Source organism: Panthera leo, chromosome A2 (assembly GCF_018350215.1).
Source record: "Panthera leo isolate Ple1 chromosome A2, P.leo_Ple1_pat1.1, whole genome shotgun sequence".
Lineage (NCBI taxonomy): Eukaryota > Metazoa > Chordata > Mammalia > Carnivora > Felidae > Panthera > Panthera leo.
In genome coordinates this window covers 114,785,220-114,805,185 of record NC_056680.1, presented here as the reverse complement: position 1 = coordinate 114,805,185, position 19,966 = coordinate 114,785,220, and positions in this window count along the sequence as shown.

Genomic DNA, 19,966 nt, shown 5'->3' with positions numbered 1-19,966 from the left:
TTCAACCATCACTTAGTATGGGCTATCCATATATTTTTGTTATTGTATGTATGTTTTTCGGATGGGTTGAAGTTTCCTCTGCCATAAACCTGATGCCCTCACACTGGCAAAGAAACTGTTAGAATATATGTTTCCCATTTGAGGTACACCTTCCACAGTCTCTGGGGGTGAAGGCACCCACTTCACTGGGCAAATCATATGAGCCTTAATGAAAACCTTGCAAACTTTTTGGAACTATCACTGTCCCTAACACCCTGAATCATTGGACAGGGTTGAGAGAACTAATGGGACCCTCCAACTTAAAATTTCTAAATTGACTAAAATCAACCATGGATTCCCCTGACCAAAGGTCTTGCCTTTGGTCTTGCTGACTGTTAACAGTACCCACTTTGGGAAACATGAACTCACTCTACATGAGATAGTTATTGGCAGACCAATGTCTACTGGTATGCAACTTTCTGCTAATCCTTTGTCATCTCATATCAGTATGACCAGCTAGTATAAATCTTCAATGTCTCATGTTTAAGTGTATCATCAACAGATTAAAGAAGTTTTCCCAGATCCTAATTCAAAGGGTCCTGTTGGTCACAATCCATAGCCAGGTGATTGGGTATTCTGGAAGTGTCATGAGAGAAAGACAGCCCTTGAGCTCCATTGGAAGAGACCTAGGTAAGGTCCTGGTAAGTATTCATAACCACTGACACTGCTGTAAAACTAAAAGATACTGAGCCTTGGACACACATCTCACAGCTAAAGAAGGCTCCACCTAACATCTGATCCTATAGAGACACTGGAGACATACAAATCAAATTGATGAGGAAGAGAAGTAGCTGACATCAAAGTAGATGGCCTCCACCCAAAGTGCTGAAACCCTTTCTCCTTTTTAATTTTTTCTTTCAATTTACTCTGGCACTAACCTGGAAAGATAATGCCTTTGTCCATATATCCCAGGCCATTGTTAAGGAGAGCAACCTTTCAGATGCTGAATTGATCATTATGCAAGACATCCCCTTGTCCTCCCTGTGACCAACTTCTCTTCTATTGCCAGTGTCACTGCAAACTACAATTGACCCCCTTAGAAGTATGTGCCAAACTAGACACATTTACCTACATGAATCTTAGTACATTTGCACCCCTACATTCCCATGATTCTCTAGATCAGATTTCACCAGAAACACCCATCTTTGTAAATCATTTAAGATGACTTTTCAATTCAGGTGAGGATATTCTTTTCCCATATGTGCTAAAAACCTGACTGACCCCTGGTTTAGGAGTAAATACAAATGAGAATATGATCAGGAAGTTCTCCTTAACTCTTGGAGACATTGCAGATTTCCATTACTAGGACACTAGGTACCCAGCAAAGATCCCTAGATTCTGGTCAAAGCTGTTCTCACTAACAGTATTATCTTTTAGCTGAGCAAGGAGGTATCTGTGCTATGGCCAACACCACCTGTTGTACCTGGATTACTATTTCTGGGGAAGCTGAAACAAACTTACATAAGATCATTGAGCAAGCCAACTGGCATAAAGGGTGACCCCATCCATCGGAACTTTCTTTAATTGGTTTGGCAACCATGGCTCTGAAATACACTTCAAACATCAGGAATTATCTTGCTTATAGTTATCATAATAATCTCCTCGGTGCACTGTATTGCTCACAAGCTTTAAATACATGTTGACAGCAGCTAACCACCAAACAAATTATCTCCCTAAAGAAATGGAACATCAAAAAAGGAACAAAGAATATGACCAACTAAAAAATTATGAGCCTAAAGTTGTGATCTCTGAATAACACAGTGATTGAGAAAAAAAATAGGATCAATGTGTTGAAAAGAAAACCATAGGCCCAAAATGGAGCCACTTATGCTAGGCCATGTCACCAAACTGAGACATAATACCTCACTTAATTGCAGTTTCAACCTCCCCCAGAAATGTTGTCTTAACCAGTCCGTCAAGAGATTTCTAGTCAGCACCAGTTAAGGTAATCTGTTACATGGGCTCTCTCCATCCCACAAAGAAAGATGAGGCAATTCACCTAACAAGACCCTTTTTTTCTCAAAGGAAGGTGACCTTACCTGAAATAATCCTTTTTTTCTGTTTAAGACTTCCTTGGCCTACCTTTAAAAATCTTTCCCTTTCTATAGCCCTTTAGAGATCTCTTCTACTTGCTAGATAGAATACTGCCCAATTTATGAATTGTTTAATAAAGCTAATTAGATCTTTAAAATGTACTCAGTTGAAGTTTTGTTATTCAACAAAAGGTTCAAGAACTATAGAGCAGTAACTGAGAGTATCACTAATGCCTTTAATTTTAACCACATCTCTGTTAGGTTGAAAGTTTAATTGAAAGGGAGGAACTGTTGAAAAGAAACAATGGGCCCAAAATGGAGTCACTATGTTAAGTACCACCAAGACTTAATACCTAACATAACTGCAGTTTTAGCCTCTCCCACAAGTAGAATTTTAAACCAGTCTGTAAAGAATTTATCAAACTCACCACCCAAAAAACAAACAACCCAGTTAAGAAATGGGCAGAAGACATGAATAGACATTTCTCCAAAGAAGACATCCAGATGGCTAAAAGACACATGAAAAGATGCTCTACATCACTCATCATCAGAGAAATACAAATCAAAATTATGATGAAATACCACCTCACACTTGTCAGAATGGCTAAAATTAACAACACAAGAAACACAGGTGTTGGCAAGGTTGTAGAGAAAGGGGAACCCTCTTGTGCTGTTGATGGGAATGCACACTGCGACAGCCACTCTGGAGAAGAGTATGGAGGTCCCTCAAAGAACTAAAAATAGAACTACCCTATGATCTGACAATTACACTACTAAGTATTTACCCAAAGGACACAAAAATACAGATTTGAAGGGGTACATACACTCTGATGTTTATAGCAGCATTATCAATAATAGCCAAACTATGGGGGCGCCTGGGTGGCTCAGTCGGTTAAGCAGCCGACTTCGGCTCAGGTCATGATCTCGTGGTCCGTGGGTTTGAGCCCCGCGTCCGGCTCTGTGCTGACAGCTCAGAGCCTGGAGCCTGTTTCAGATTCTGTGTCTCCCTCTCTCTGACCCTCCCCCGTTCATGCTCTGTCTCTCTCTGTCTCAAAAATAAATAAACGTTAAAAAAAAAAAATTTTTTTTTAAAAATAATAGCCAAACTATGGAAAGAACCCAAAAGACCATTGATTGATAAATGGGTAAAGAAGTATGTGATATAGATATAGACAGATAGACATAGACATAGACATAGACATAGATATGTAATTACTCAGCCATCAAAAAGAATGAAATCTTGCCACTTGAAATGACATGGACAGAGCTAGAATGTATTATGCTAAGCAAAATAAGTCAATCAGAGAAAGATAAATACCACATGATTTCACTCATGTGCAATTTAAGAAACTAAACAGATGAATATATGGGAAGGGATGGAGGGATGGGGGAAGAAGAGAGGCAAACACACCACAAGAGACTCTTAAGGATAGAGAACAAGCTGAGGGTTGATGGAGGGAGGTGGGTGGGAGATGAGCTAGCTGGGTGATGGGTATTAAGGAGAGCAACTGTGATGGGCACTGGACATTGTATGTAAGAGATGAATCACTGAATTCTCCTGCAACCAGTATTGCACTGTATGTTAACTAAAATTTAAAAAATAAAAATAAAAAAGATAAACTAATCAGTCTAGAATTTCCTCATCAGCACCAGTGAAGTCATCTATAGGACAAGACTCCTTGCCCTTTGCTCCAAGAGAAGGTGGCTTTGCCTAAAACAATCCTTTCTTTTCCTTTGCTAATAACTTCTTTGTCCTGCCATGTTTCTGCCTATAAGTCTTTCTATTTTGTACAGCTCCTTGGAACACTACTATTTGTTAGACGGAATGCTGCCTGATTCATGAATCACTGAATAAATAAAGCCAATTAACTCTTCTCATTTACTTAGTTGAATTTTGCTCTTTTACAATGGGAAGTAGCTCAAAACATATTTTGGTACAAAAACAAGTTAGACATACTATAATACCTAATGCAAAATATCCATTAATTTCAAATATTAAATGAAAAATGAAAAGACTGTGAGTTTGCTGCAAGCACTTTCAGGTTCTAACTCCAGTCCCCATTTTCTCCAACCCCAACTAGTCTAATAATCAATCCCCTTTGCCTTGGGGTATTTTGCAATGGAAAAGTTTAAGAAGCATTGAATCCCTGTAGATTTTCAGAAATATAGGATGAAAGTTGACACCAAAAAGGATATTTGTGTGTACTTTAAATATACAGAAAATTAATCAGGACATAGCATCTCTCCATTCTGAGTCTATCCATTTTTCTTTTGCACCACAGTATACCCCCCAACCCAATCCCTGCAAAAAAGAAACTCATGCACATATTCCCACTGTCCTCAAGAATTCTGAGTCAACAAAACTTTATTTGCACCGATGATAATGTGCATTCCACATGGACATGTCCATCCATCCCCCCACCTAACAATCACTAAGTTGGGCACCTAAGGATACAAAGATGAGTGTAGTGTTGTTCCTACCCTGGAGAAATTCACAGGCATGTGAGGAATCGAGTTATCAATTTTTAAATGACTTTATAATGTGATAAATCCATTAATAAAGCTACAAAGTGCTGCAGAGAGGGAGAAAGGATTCCTTCTTCCTCACAGGAAGAACTGTCAGGGAAGATTTCCCAGATGAAGCAGCTTTCAGGGCTTTGCAGCAGCAAAGTGAGCCTCCATCTGGATGGAATCCCAATGTACTCTGAAGACTCCTCTACCCAGCTGGCTGCTTCCTCACATCTCTCCCTCACTCCAGCCCTAAGTGCCTCCATTGCCTTCACTTCACTCAACAACCTCAAAATACTTCCCTACTTTTTAAATTATGTCAACATTGCACAATTTGTTGAACATTTGTCCTATGAAAGGCTGCCTTTGCAGTTTTTAGTGTAACGTTTAATACTCCCAACAACCATATTTTATCATCCTTGCTCTAGTCGAGGAGACTGAGGCTCAAAGAGGTTAAGTTTCAAGCATAGATCAGTCTACATTATCCATTGTCCTCACTATCTCCCTTGGTTATAAAGCTGTGCTTGCCTGAAGGTATTTGACATGCTTATTTTTATGAATGAAATACCAATATCTAGACTAGCTAGTTAAAAGATTCAGGACTGACAGGATCATTATTTGATGATGGAATTATGCATTTTTTAAAAATTTTCTTTATACTTTTACATGTTTCAAAAAAAACTTCTTGTCTTAGTCTGAGTACATATTATTTATAAAATGGAAATTATGCTTGTTTGCTTGCTTACTCTATTTCTACTGAAATAAGCAGTGCCATGATGAAGAAGATAACAGAGAAACTCAAATTAGAAGTTGGGTAGGGAGGAGGAGACACATAACAAAAGAAAGAATAATGAGCAGCCAGAGACATGGAGTGAGGTAGCTTAGAGAAAAAGGTCACACAGCCCAATCTCAATGCCCTTTGAAATTTTAAAGGCCCAGAAACAGTATCCAAAAAGTACTGATTGAAACCAGGAGGCATCAGACTACAAACTGAGCCTGGGGAATGTCAGAAAAGCAAGTCTCTCAAGCCTGTAGCACAAAAGGCTCAGCCAAGTACCCCCTGGTGAACAGAGCTCCAGCATTCATGATGCACAGTCATGCTCAAGAGGAAGGCCAGCAGGGTTTCCTTCTCTATAACCAGATGTGGACAAAGAGCTTTCACCTGTGTCCATGCTGTCAGCTCCTCTAGCTTGGATGCAAAGCTGCAGCTGTCAACGTGATGTTCCCCCACCTGTGCCAGGCCCGGGGTGAGGTCAGGACAGCTTGCAGATCTAGGATCTGTGCCCAAGCCAAGGTGGGGTGCCAGAAGTCAACAAGCCAAAACATAAACATAAAAACACCCTCACCTTGTCAAATCTCTGCCTTCTATTGTGTGCCTTAAGAGTGATAAGGGGCAGCACTTCCACTGCCACTTTGTCAAGAAACATTTCCAGAGTGGGTTTTTCAAGAGGCTGAGACAGAGTTTTCTGACAGAATCCTCCTTCTACTGACCCAGATGGCCTCAAGAAAGCATCTCAAGCTGGACACTCATCAACAAGGAAGCTAAATTTCAACCCCTCTTTGATTTCCACTCTGCTTCTGTAAGGTCCTTTTCAAAATCCATATGGTTTCACCAAATACTCACTTAGACCTATTAGAAGTTGAAGAAGAAAAAATGAGTAACCCAAAACAGACATCTTCTATTCCTTTTAATGTGGTTGCCACATCAAAGGGCTGGTGGATTCAGTCATAGTTGCTTGCCATTTTCCAGGAGCTGGTTACCACAAAGGAAAAGGATTTTATTTAAGGTGGGGAAAAAAAAAAAAAAAAAGGCCAGCAAGTAGACCAATTTAAGTTTCTTGGAAGCAGTGAATGCCAGGGGCTGGATGCAGATAAGATTATCTGAACTAAAAGTGTAACAGGGATAGCCTATCTCCAAGTCCATTTCTAATATTCTATCTACTGATAAAGAACTGTCAATTAAAGAAAACCTCAACCTTGTGTCAAAAGGGAGAGTCAGTAGTCAGACTGAAACATTCAGATAAGAGGTATCAGCAACAAACTGGGAAGCAAATTGAGAGAAAAAGAGTTATACACATGCACATGCATGCCCGCACACACAAAAATGGCATATACACAAGGCATCAGGAGGGTCGTACTGCTGGTAAAAACAGGTGCAGAGCTCTGAGGTATAATTAATCACTGCTCCTGTAACCTCAGCAAAGCAAAACTGCTCTCCACCCAAACCCTGAAGAGCCTGTCAAAATGAGTTAGGAAAAAAACTCCATTTTCTTTCTTGCTCAGGTGTTACAATGTGGATAAAGAAGAAAGACATGTCACACAGATGCAGAGTTCTCCTGACACTGAAAGGAGGTCCTCTACAGGTTGCAGCTTCTGATCTCCCCTCTAGTGGCAGTTACAGAGGAATGTTTTCATATTTCTAGGAATGCTTCTTGTTTGGAAGGTGAAATTTATCCTTCTCAATAGTCAAGGCCCTGGAAAAATGAGTCTGTGCTGTCAGATCCACCTGTGAACTACAGTGAATAGGAATTCTCTACATGCTGTGGCTCTGCTCAAGGGTCCTGCATGAGGCCTGCATTTCTGCAGGTAGGTGACAGTATAAAGAAACCTTACTGCAACCCAGCATTTCCCCCAAGGAACAGTTATCTTAGAACACAACATAGGACCATCTTTGCCCATAACACAGTGGTAGTTGTGTGTGTGATATGATTTTAAGGCTGTAGCTGTGTTAACTCAAACTAGCCTATCGTGAAACTTAAACTCTACCATAATGAATAATTTCTATCATATTGCATAGTCAAATGTACCCTTATAAAATTCCATGAATAGAGAACACCTAAACATTATCAGTGTGCAGAAATTGAGTTTCTCAGCTCTGCTGGATGACTATGTGGGAATCTGGCAGAGGGAAGAGTAAGAAAACTCTTAGAATTTATACTGCAACCCAGTAAATCCCTCGTCCAGCCCAGGCCCTCACGACTGGTCTCTCATGGTATTCAGAGCTCCATGAGATAAAGCTGAAAGTATCTTCATATGCAAAACTAACTTTTTAAAAATTTTATCTTTAAATGTAATACTAAACTCTCTTCAGCTCTGCAATGCCAATTATTGTCCTTTAATGGCCTTTAGCTCCTAGCCATTTCCTATCTAAAACCAACAGTGCCCCTCTTAGGAAGCTTCATTCTCCTTACAGCCACTCCCTTATAAATATTTGCTCTCTTCCCCTCTCTCTTCCTTTCTTCTTCCTACTACCCATTCCCTAAACTTCCTCTCCTTTATTTGACAAAATTCAGGTGAGTCACATTGACAAACATACCATGTGAAGCTTCATCCAAATAGATTTCCAGTGAGTTAAGAGAAACTTGAAGTTAACATTGCTTGTGTTTCCACTGAGCTGATTAAAGCCCAGATTTTTATGAGTTTGGAAACACGGCAGATAGTTAGATTGTAGGAATTTACTGACTGCATAAGGATTGCATTGAACCCCACTGGTAAGGAGATATACAGTGGAAGGCATGAGCTTTGGAGGCTACTGGACTTGGGGGTCAGAAACATCTAGATTCAAGTCCTGGCTCTACCACTTAATAGCTATACAACTTTGGACAAATTGTTTAATCATTCTGAGTCTCATTTTTCTCATCTCTAAAATGGAAATAATAAAACCTGTTTTTCAGAGTTGTATTAAATGAGGCAATAAATGTAAAGGAATGAAATGAATGTAAATGGAAAGGTTTTTTTTTTTTAATTAATTCTCTTTTCTTCTTTCTGATCAAAGTATCAATGGTTTCTTTTGATTCTGTAAGCAGAGAGCTCAGCTTTCAATTCCATTTCTTGGTTCCTGGACTTCAGTATCTTACTATATGGCCATTGGGTATTGCATGTTGTAATCAGATAAAATCAATGTCAAATAAACAACATGAAATCAGATGAAAATTCCTGCTCAGATTCTGTATCTTTACTTTCAGGCAAGTCTACTTGAGTGATTAAAACCAGCTAAAAATCACCTCTTCTCTGAAGCCATTTATAAATAGTAATTGAATGCCCTCTTGTCCTTATTAGACAATGTGGATAAAATGGTGAGCAAAACAGCTTTGAGTCCTGCCCTGTAAGAGTAATTATATACTTATAGATATGCCTCTTCCATTAGACTCCAGAGTCAGAGCCAAATATTCTTCATTTCAAGCTTGGCATATAGGTGTTCAAAAAACAAAACAAAACAAAAAGCTGCTGAATGAAACGAATGATTGGTTGAATTCAACACTTTATAAAACTTATGCTTTTTTTAAAAAAAAAAAGGAGAAGTCAGGATAGTTTAACTAAGTTTTTTTAGTTTTAAAAATTATTGTGTTTACTCCTAATACGTATCTAGTTCATTGGCTACTGCCTTAGTCTGTTCAGGCTGCCACAGCAAAATACCATAGACCGAGAGGCTTAAACAACAGGAATTTATTTCTCACATTTCTGGAGGACTTTAGTCCAAGTTTAAGGTGCCACTAAATTCAGTTCCCCAGTGAGGGATCTCTTCTCGGTTTGCAAACAGCTATCTCTAGCTCTGTCTTCACAAGGGAGGAAAGAGAGAAAAAGAATTCTTTCTTTCTCTTCTTATAAGGACACTAATCCCATCATGGAGGCCCATTTTCATGACTACCTCAACCTAATTATCTCTCAAAGGCTCCACCTCCAAATATTATCACATTGGGGGTTAGGTTTTCAGCATATGAATTGGGGTTTGGAGGGCACAAATATTCCATCCAGAATAGCAACAATCCTTCATAATTTACCCAATAGAGGGCAAACAAAGTTTTCAGGAGATATTTTTCATTTTTTATTTTTCTTATAATTTTTTTAAAATGTTTATTTATATATTTTGAGAGAGCAAGGGAAGGCAGAGAGAGAGGAAGAGACAGAGAATCCCAAGCAGGTTCCATGCTGTCAGTGTAAAAGCTGATGTGGGGATAGATCTCACAAACTGTGATATCACAACCTGAGCTGAAATCAAGAGTTGGATGTTCAACCGACTGAGCCACCCAGGTGCTACAGGAGATATTTTTTAAATGATTAGTCTGTTTTAAATAAGAAGAAGGGAAGAGAAGGAAAGGGGAGAGGAGAAGAAGGGAGGAAGGGAGGAAGAGTGAGGTGGGTATGGGAGGGAAAGGAAGGGGGAAGGGAAGGAGGAAGGGAAGGAGGAAGGGAAGACAGAAGGCAAGGGAAGGGACAGGAAGGGAAGAGAAGGGAAGGGAAGGATTGATTCCCAGGGGCAAAACTCACATTTCATGGAAAAATCCATCAGGAATAGTAGATCTTAATACCAGCTCTATAACAAACTATGATGGACTTTGATCAAGTCACTTCACCTCCTTTCTCCTAACAGGGAAGGAGCTGGACTGAGTGTTCCTCAGGTCCCTCTCCAGTTCTGCTATGCTGGGATTCTCATAGAAGTAGCCACCAGAAATATTATTTTTTAATTTGCGAGTCCCTATTGTCACCTTTCCTTACCAATCTCTGATACAGACTGAACAGAAACCCACAAATGAAAATGATACTTGTTTTCATTCAAGACTTCACCATCCACCAAGGAAGCAATTGCTCTCCACATCCCCTCCCCCACATATGTCGCCAGGTCTTTGATTAAAGCACCAAGAGTCCTACTAGAGGCAATTTGCACTCACCTTATTTAGTGAAAAGACAAAAACAGAAAGCAAATTGAAACTCTTTCAGAGGATACTTTGAACTTGAAAAACATACCTAGTTCCACTTAAATAAAAAATTCTCCTTAAGATATGCTTAGGATTTGCTCCTTAGCAAATGCTTACCTTTAAGCCTAGTATATTTAAAAACAAACAAACAAACCACCAAAACCATATAACTTCTCAATTTTTAAAAAGACTAAGGCTGGTATGCTGCTGTTATTGATATGCACTGTATTTTCTATTTTGAATTCTACAAATGTATGATTGCAGTCAAAAAAGGATGTATCTGCAGATTCCTCAAAGAACAGAAAGCCCCAGGTGAAGACCTACTATACAGAATGTTCATATTGTTAGCTCAGGTTTCCTCTCTGTGTTTCTCCCAGATAACTTTAATCTCAATTGGGAACTTTAATAGAGGTATATTGGTAACAAAAATTAAAAGGACTTCTCTCTTTCCCCCTGCTGTTTTCTATTAGCAGTGCATTGCACTGTGTTATATTCCAATGTTTACTTAAACATCTCATAAATATTAGAGAACTAGGCTAGCAAGAATGGTGACCACAAAATAATGAAAAGTTGAAAATTAAACATTTGAACAGTAAAGGTTTACATAAGCCACACTCACGTGCATATAGGTAGTCCAGCCCCCCTTCAATGCAGTGTATTCTGTAAAATCACATGAAAAAGAAAAGCAAATTTATTCTTTTTGGCACTGAATCCTACAGTCATTCCCTTTTTCCTGGTAGATAGTGACCCTGTGGTTATAAGTGGAAACCATGAAATCAATGACAGAAAAAGAAATGACAAATCAGCAGATAAAGTATATACCACTATGCAAAAATATCCATTCCTGAGCTCCCATTTGACCAAGGGCCAGAAGTCTCTACATACACTGTCTTAAATAATTCTCACAACATTGTGAAAATACAGTATTATCTTCATTTTACAGGTAAGAGAATTTAGAGAGATTAAGTAAATCAGTAACTTAAAGTCACTCAGTTGGTAAATGATAAACACCCAGTTATGGCTGATTCCTAAACTCATGTTTGTTCCTCTACATTGTGAACATGAAGAACAGGTGCCATCCTAGGCACTGAGGAATAAAAAGACACTCTATGCTGTGGACTGAATTGTGTTCCTCTAAAATTCCTGTGTTGAAATCTCAATCCTCATGTAACTATACTTGCAGATAGGACCTATATGGAGGTAAGAATAAATGAGGCCATGATGGTGGAGCTCTGATCCAAAAGAATTACTGTTCTTGTAAGTACAGATACCAAGAGAGCTCCCCCCACTAAGGGTACACAAAAAAGAGGTCATGTGGGCACACAGTGACAAGGCAGCCATCTGCAAGCCAAGAAGTAGACACTAGCCAGAAACCCCATTGGCAAGAATTTTGATCATGGCCTACTACCAAAACTGTGAAAAAGTAAATTTCTGTCTGAGCCACCCAGTCTATGGCATTTTATTATGGCAGCCTAAGCAGACTAAGACACCCTAAATATCCTGTGAATCCCCTCACCCTTCTCTAATCCTCCCATAATTTCTTCTCTCATCTGTTGCCGCCTTTAGTCCACCCTCTACCCCGCCGCCAACATGATCTTTCCAAAAGGCAATCCTGATCCTCACTCTACCTGAAACACCTCCTTTGGCTTCTGAACTGTCAATAAGAAATACACTCTCCTAGAGTTTTCAACATCATGAAGGGAAATCATAACAGACATAAAACAGGAGCATAAACTCCAAACTCCTGAGCTAATAAGTCTTATCACAAAACCCCAGTCTGCTTTTCCATTCTTACCTCTCTGACCACTCATACCACTCCCCAACACACCCCTTAACCAAATATATCCTAAAATATATTTTTATACCATATTCTCTCCCCCAATAAATGTAGTTTCTCCTTATTTCATACTCTCCTTATCCTTCTGGATAATTCTTATTCATCCCCCAAGATCCACCTTACTTCCTCCTTGAAACTTCAGATTATTTGATCTTTTTGCTATTGAGTTGTAGGAGTTCTTCATAGATTTTGGATATTAACCCCTTATCAGATAATGATTTACAAATATTTTCTCCTGTTCTGTAGGTTGCCTTTGCATTTCACTCACTATTTCTTTTGCTGTGCAGAAGCTTTTTAGAGTGATATAGTCATACTTGCTAATTTTTGTTTTTGTTGCTTACGTTTTAGGTGTCATACCCAAAAAACCATTACCAATTCCTAAGTCAAGGAGCTTTTCCCATGTTTTCTTCTAGGACTTTTATAGTTTCAGGTTTGCATTAAGTCTTTAATCCATTTTGAGTTAATTTTTGTGAGTAGTATAAGGGTCTAGTGTCATTCTTTTACAGGTGAATATCTAAGTTTCCCAGTACCATTTATTAGAGAGATTGTCTTTTTTCAGTTGAATATTCCTGGCTTCTTTGTGAAATATTAGTTGGCCATATATGCATGGGTTTACATCTGAGCTTTCAGTTTTGTTCCATTCGTTTGTGTGTCTGTTTTTGTGCCAGTACCATACTGTTTTGATTACTATAATTTTATGATATAGTTTGAAATCATGAAGTTTAATGCCTCCTGCTTAGTTTTTTCTTTCTCAGGATTGCTTGGCTATATGGGGTCTTCTGCAGTTCCATATAGATTTTAAGATTTTTTTTTTCTACTTTCGTAAAAAATGCCGTTTGGAATCTTGACAAGGATTGCACTGAATCTATAGGTGGCTTTAGGTGGTATGGACATTTTGACAATATTAATTCTTTCAACTCATGAACAGAGAATACCTTTCCATTTATTTGTGTCTTCTTCAATTTCCTTCATCCCTATTTTATAGTTTTCAGTGTAGAGTTCTTTCATCTCCTTGGCTAAATTTATTCCTAAGTATTTTATTGTTTTTGATGCTGTTTTAAATGGGATCATTTTATTTCTTTTTCAGATAATTCATTGTTAGTATATAGAAACACAACTGATTTCTGTATGTTAATTGTGTATGCTGCAACTTTACTGAATTTATTGATTAGAACTAACAGTTTTTGGTAAAGCCTCTGGGATTTTCTATATATAATATCATGTCATCTGAAAATAAAAACAATATATTCTTCCTTTCCAATTGTGATGCCTTGTATTTCTTCTTCTGGCCTGATTGCTCTGATTAGGAGTTCCTGTACTATGTTGAATAGAAGTGGTGAGAGTGGACACCCTTGTCTTGTTTCTGATCTTAGAGTGAGTTTTCAAACTTTCACCATTGAGTATGATGTTAGCTGTGGGCTTGTCATATATGTCCTTTATTATGCTGAGGTATGTTCCTTCTATACCTAATTTTATCATGAACAGATGTTGAATTTTGCCAAATGCTTGTTCTTTTTTTTCTATTTTATTTATTTTTATTTTTTAATTTACATCCAAGTTAGCATATAGTGCAATAATGATTTCAGGATTAGAATCCAGTGATTCATCCCCTACATGCAACACCCACTGCTCATCCCAACAAGCTTCCTCCTTAATGCCCCTTGCCCACTTAGCCCATCTCCCTACCCAAATCCCCTCCAGCAACCCTCAGTTTGTTCTCTGTATTTAAGAGTCTCTTATGTTTTGTCCCCCTCCCTGTTTTTACATTATTTTTGCTTCCCTTCCTTGTGTTCATCTGTTTTGTACCTTACATTCCACATATGTGTGAAGTCACATGATATTTGTCTTTCTCTGACTGCTTTTTCTGTGTCTTCTGAGATGATCACATTGCTTTTTTTCTTTCACTCTATTACTATGATGTATCATATTTATCAATTTACATACATTTAACCTTCTTTGCATTCCAGGGATAAATCACACTTGATCATGGTTAATGATCCTTTTAATGTGCTACCGAACTCAATTTGTTAGTTGTGTTTGTTTGTTTGTTTGTTTGTTTGTTTAAGAATCTCTGCATCAGGATATTGGCCTATGGTTTTCTTTTCTTGTAGTTGTCCTTGTCTGGCTTTGATATCAGGGTAATTTTATCCTCATAAAAGGAGATTGGGAGTATTCCCTCCTCTTTGATTTTTGGAAAGATTTTGGGAGGACTGGTCTTGATTCTTTTTTAAATGTTTTGTAAAATTCATCTGTTGAGCCATCTTGTCCCAGGCTTTTCTTTGTTGTGATATTTTTTATTACTGAATCAAGCTCCTTATCAGCAACTGATCCATTCAGATTTTCTATTCTTTCTGATTCAGTCTTGGTAGGTTGTATATTTCTAAAAACATTTCCATTTCTTCTGGGTTATTCTGCTTGTTGGCATATAGTTGTTCATAGTAGACTCTTATAAACCTTTGTATTTTTGCGGTGTCGGATGTAATATTATAGATGTTCTTACAGAGATATTCTACACATTTAAAATAGTATATGTAAGTATATATTTTTTATTCTTTCCCTTACAGAAATAATAGTATACTATAAATGCTTTTCTGCTCTTTTAACTTAAACTGAAGCCATTCAATATCAATATGTAAACAATATGTACCCACATTTGTTCAGATGTTCATAGTTTTCCATTGCAGGAATATATAATAATTATTTACCAACTCCCCTTTTGTTGTACAGTTAGGTTGTTTGCAGGCTTTTTCTATTACAAACAAAGCTGCAGTGAATAGCCTCATGCTAAGTCATTTTATACATGCAACACCTATCTTTTTTTTTTATTTAGTTTATTTATTTTGAGAGAGACAGAGAGCACAGGGAGGGGCAGAGAGAGAGAGGGAGAGAATCCCAAGCAGGCTCTATACTGTCAGCATGCAGCCAGACATAGGGCTCAATCCTACAAACCGTGAGATCATGACCTGAGCCGAAATCAAGAGTAACTGGTGCCCTCAGGAACAGTTTACTTATATAGGGCTATTTCTCCTACATTAAATGGTCTTAGAGTGTTATTTTATGTTTTTATCATTTAGATGCCTCACCTTCACTATAAAGCATCACTTCTGGCTGTTATTCTAGCTTTCTTATGTACTACTCTTAATCTTCTGGGGAGAGAACCCAGAGGACTTAATTCGTTAGAATTGCCTGTAAGCCAAATGTAGATAGGCTCTGAGGATTTAGAGGCCCTGTCATGAAGAATGCATGTTTTTTGTTATTGCTGTAGAAACTCCTTTACCCATAGTTTTACCCAAAGTTATGGATCAGGAACAAAGCTACATTCCAGAGCCAAAACATATCATCTCTGCCCTCCTTCAACAAAGATATGATGGCAACAATGGTTGTATGTAATCACAATATGACTTATCAGTTTTCTACATGTTTACTGTGTTTGCATCTAGTTTTGAGATTGTAAATGGACATTATTAACCTCACGTTTCTTAAGTACAAAACAGAATTTTGACAGTGCTAGTTAAAATGCATGCGATTAGGATGGAAATGAAAGCAAAGAATAAAAATAATAGAATGTCGAGAAAATGGGCATGTGGGGAGAATTGTTTAACAGGATTAATTCTGAAGACCCAAGAGCAATTCTGCAAATGTTACACCTGTGCAATGGACAAAAATAGGTAAGTGTCAGAGTGCCTGGGTGGCTTAGTCAGTGGGTGTATGACTGATGCCCTCAGGAACACAAGTAGCTGATAAACCAGAGTCACTAAAATACTAAATTATGGTTACTCTGTGCTTTTTAAGAAAGCGGAAAGGGGCGCCTGGGTGGCTCAGTCAGTTGAGCATCCAACTTCAGCTCAGATCATGATCTCACGCCTCGTGAGTTCAAGCCCCGCATCGGGCTCTGTGCTGACAGCTCAGAGCCTGGAGCCTGCTTCCAATTCTGTGTCTCCCTCTCTCTCTGCCCCTAACACACTTGCAATCTGTCTCTGTCTCTCTCAAAAATAAATAAACATTAAAAAAAAAAAAAAAAAAAAAGCAGGGGCGCCTGGGTGGCTCAGTCGGTTGAGCGTCCGACTTCAGCTCAGGTCACGATCTCGCGGTTCGTGAGTTCGAGCCCCACGTCCGGCTCTGTGCTGACAGCTCAGAGCTTGGAGCCTGCTTCCGATTCTGTGTCTCCCTCTCTCTCTGCCCCTCCCCCGCTCATGCTCTGTCTCTCTCTGTCTCAAAAATAAATAAACATTAAAAAAAAAAATTTTTTTAATAAAAAAAAAATTTTTTTAAAAAGCAGAAAAAAAAAGGGAAGGGGATGGGCTTATTTACATATAAAAAGGTGAAGAATGTCTTGAGAAAGATTTTTGTATTACATTATTTCATTTAATTACCAATCACTTTGGGTAGTATGATCATTCTCATGTTACAAATGAGATTCAAAACACTTAAGTAATTTACCCAGGGTTACCCAGTTACTCATATTCAGGTCTAACAGATTCCAAAGTTCTTGTTTTTAACACTATATCACACACTGCCTTTCTTGCCATGCTCACTGCTACATTGAGGATTAAAGTGCTGTGAGCCAACCCAGGAAAATAATCCCTGTTCATAACATCATTTCTATGGAAGGAAAGGGTGACCTGTGTAAAGCAACCTACAAATGAATTTTAAAAACCCAATATAGTCTTTCCTTGGGTTCTTCCTGCAGTATATTTGTTACCCCTTTTGTCCTACCTAGCACAATGCAGGAAAACACTCCATAACTTTCTGTCGGATTTTTAACCAGTTTTAACCAGTTGGATTTTTAACCAGTCTTTTTTTTTTTAGCTTTGTTTTTTTTAACACTTACTCATTTTTGAGAGACAGAGAAAACAGAGCACAAGCAGAGGAGGGGCAAAGAGAGAGGGAGACAGAGAATCCAAATTATGCTCCAGGTTCTGAGTTGTCAGCACAGAGCCTGACACAGGGTTTCAACCCTCTAAACACAAGATCATGACCTGAGCCAAAGTCAGATGCTTGACCGACAGAGCCACCCAGGCACCCCAACCAGTTTCCCATGTCTTAATATTGTGCATTTAGACTCCTATTTCAGGAGTCCTGCAATTTTTTAATATTTGGTAAAAATATTTTTTACAGAAATAAGACATCTTTGTCAATTATATATACAGTATATATGCATTATATACAGTGGATGAAAGCATTTCTGTCCACAGCTCTATTGGCAGAAAGTTCTCTCCTAAAATAGTGTCAGACACACAGTAGGTACTTAAGAAATTGCTAGTAAATCAATGCATAAGTTAATGAATACGGAGTGAGGCTTACAAAAGGTAGCTCAACTTTGGCAAACTCCTTTGCCTAAGGGATCAGAATCTGGAAGTAGACCAATTCAATGAAAATCAATTCTTTGAAGGAGCAATTTGCCAATGTTACAGCAAAACTGAAACAAATTGGTGAATTGATTATTTGACAAATTAATCATTTGGTAAGTTGATGTTGGCAAACTACTTTATAGGTAAATTAGTCACTTGAAAAATTGGTCATTGTTTTTAAAGCACTTCTTGAGCAATGACTGAGCCTTGCATTTTAAAAGCAGGGATCTAGCCTGGACTGTCTTTGTGGCAATATCCATGTGATCAAGTCACATGTCCAAGTCCATCTATTTAAGTTCTCCTGTCCTTCACCTAGGTGACCCTGACTTCCCTTTTATGTGTCCTTCTACTCCTGTAGCTACTGCCTCTTGTCACAATAAATTTCCCTTTCTCTTATCTCTGGTATATGCCTCCATCATTCCTGTCAGGTCTACTGCTCTGAGCACAAACTGTTGAATGTTTTTGTCCTTCCAACTCTTATTCCTTCTCACCCTAGTTCTACTCTAACCCTCCATCCGCACTATGCCCTATTGGAGGTAAACATTTAGTAAGGAAAAAAAAATGTGCTTCAATAGACAACTATGCATTGTCTTGAGGATATTCCTCCAGGTCGTATGACTCTAGACTTTCATTTTTGAACACTTTTTTTTTTTTTAAGTAGGCTTCACGGCAGCATGGAGCCCAACACAGAACTCGGACTCCTGACCCTGAGATCAAGACCTGAGCTGAGATGACAAGTCGGACACTTAACTGATTGAGCCTCCCAGAGACCCCTCATTTTTTAACACTTTCTACATACAGCACAATCTTCCAGGTTTTCTGATTCTGGGCCTGTTTATTGTCTTTGTTTTACAACTCTGTAAAAATATGTCTGTTTTTTAATTCTCTTTTGAAATGGTTATAACATCTGTCTAGTTCTCTCAATGAATGAATTAAAAAAAATCTTTAACACATATTCATTTTTAAATCTGCACAAGAACCATGTTTTTACCTTTTTAAAAATATTATCTTTTAACACACTCCTTTTTCCTTTAGCTTACTTGCATTTGTACAGTATTAAGAGTATTGTCACTGAAATGGGACTGTGTGCTTATGTCTATGGTCTTCAATAGCCATTACAAGCCAGAGTACCTTGGTTCACTGGTAACCTTTGACCAATCAATCCTAATGCCTTTACTTCTTTGCCTTTACTTTTTATCATAATGAAAATATTTGCAAATAGGTGAACCATGAGTTACTTTTAACAACTTTATGGGACGCCTGGGTGGCTCAGTTGGTTGAGTGTCTGACTTCAGCTCAGGTCATGATCTCACAGTTTGTGAGTTCAAGCCCCACATCGGGCTCTGTGCTGAGAGCTCAGAGCCCGGAGCCTGCTTCAAATTCTGTGTTTCCCTCTCTCTCTGCTCCTCCTCACTCATGCTCTGTCTCTCTCTGTCTTTCAAAAAATAGATAATTGTTTAAAAAAAATCTTTATTGACACACAATTTATATACCATAAAGCTCACCCATTTAAAGTATATAATTCATTTTTAGCATATTCACAGAGATGTACAACGATCACCACGTTCAATTTTAAAACATTCCCATCAATCCAAAAAGAAATTCCATATGGATTATCCACATTGTCCCACAATTCCCCTTGCCCTTGGCAACCACTAATCTACTTTCTGTCTCTATGAATTTGTCTATTCCAGATATTTAATATTAGTGGAATCATGTAATATGTCTTTTGCAACTGGCTTCTTTCACTTAGCATGTTTTCAAGTTTAGTCCACATTGTGACATGTATCAGTACTTCATTTCTTTTTATAGACAAATTACCAAATTATATTTCATTTTATGGATATACCACAGTTTTTAAAGTGCTTATTTTTTAAATTTTTTTTAATGTTTTATTTTATTTTTTGAGAGACAGAGAGAGACAGAGTGTGAGCAGGGGAGGGGCAGAGAGAAAGAGACACAGATTACAAAGCAGCCTCCAGGATCCAAGATGTTAGCACAGATCCCAAAACAGGGCTCGAACCCAGGAATGTGAGATCATGACCTGAGTCAAAGTCGGCCGCTCAACCAACTGAGCCACCCAGGTACCCCTTATTTATGTATTTTTTTAGAGAGAAAGAGAGATACAATCATGCGTGAGTGGGAGAGGAGCAGACAGGGAGAAAGAGAGAATCCTAAGTAGACTCCACACTATCAGCACAGAGCTCAAGGCTTGAACTCACGAACCATGAGATCATGATCTGAGCTGAAATCAAGAGTCAGATGCTTAACCAACTAAGCCACGCAGGTGCCCCTAGATATACCACATTTTATTTACCCATTCATCACACATTTGGGGTGTTCTACTTTCTAGCTATCATGGATAATGCTGGTATAAATATTATGTACAAGTTTTTATGTGGACATAGGTTTTTATCTCTCTTGGGTATATACCTAGAGTGGGTCATATGGTAACTCTGTTGAACCTTTTTAGAAACTGCCAAATTATTTTCCAAGGTAGCT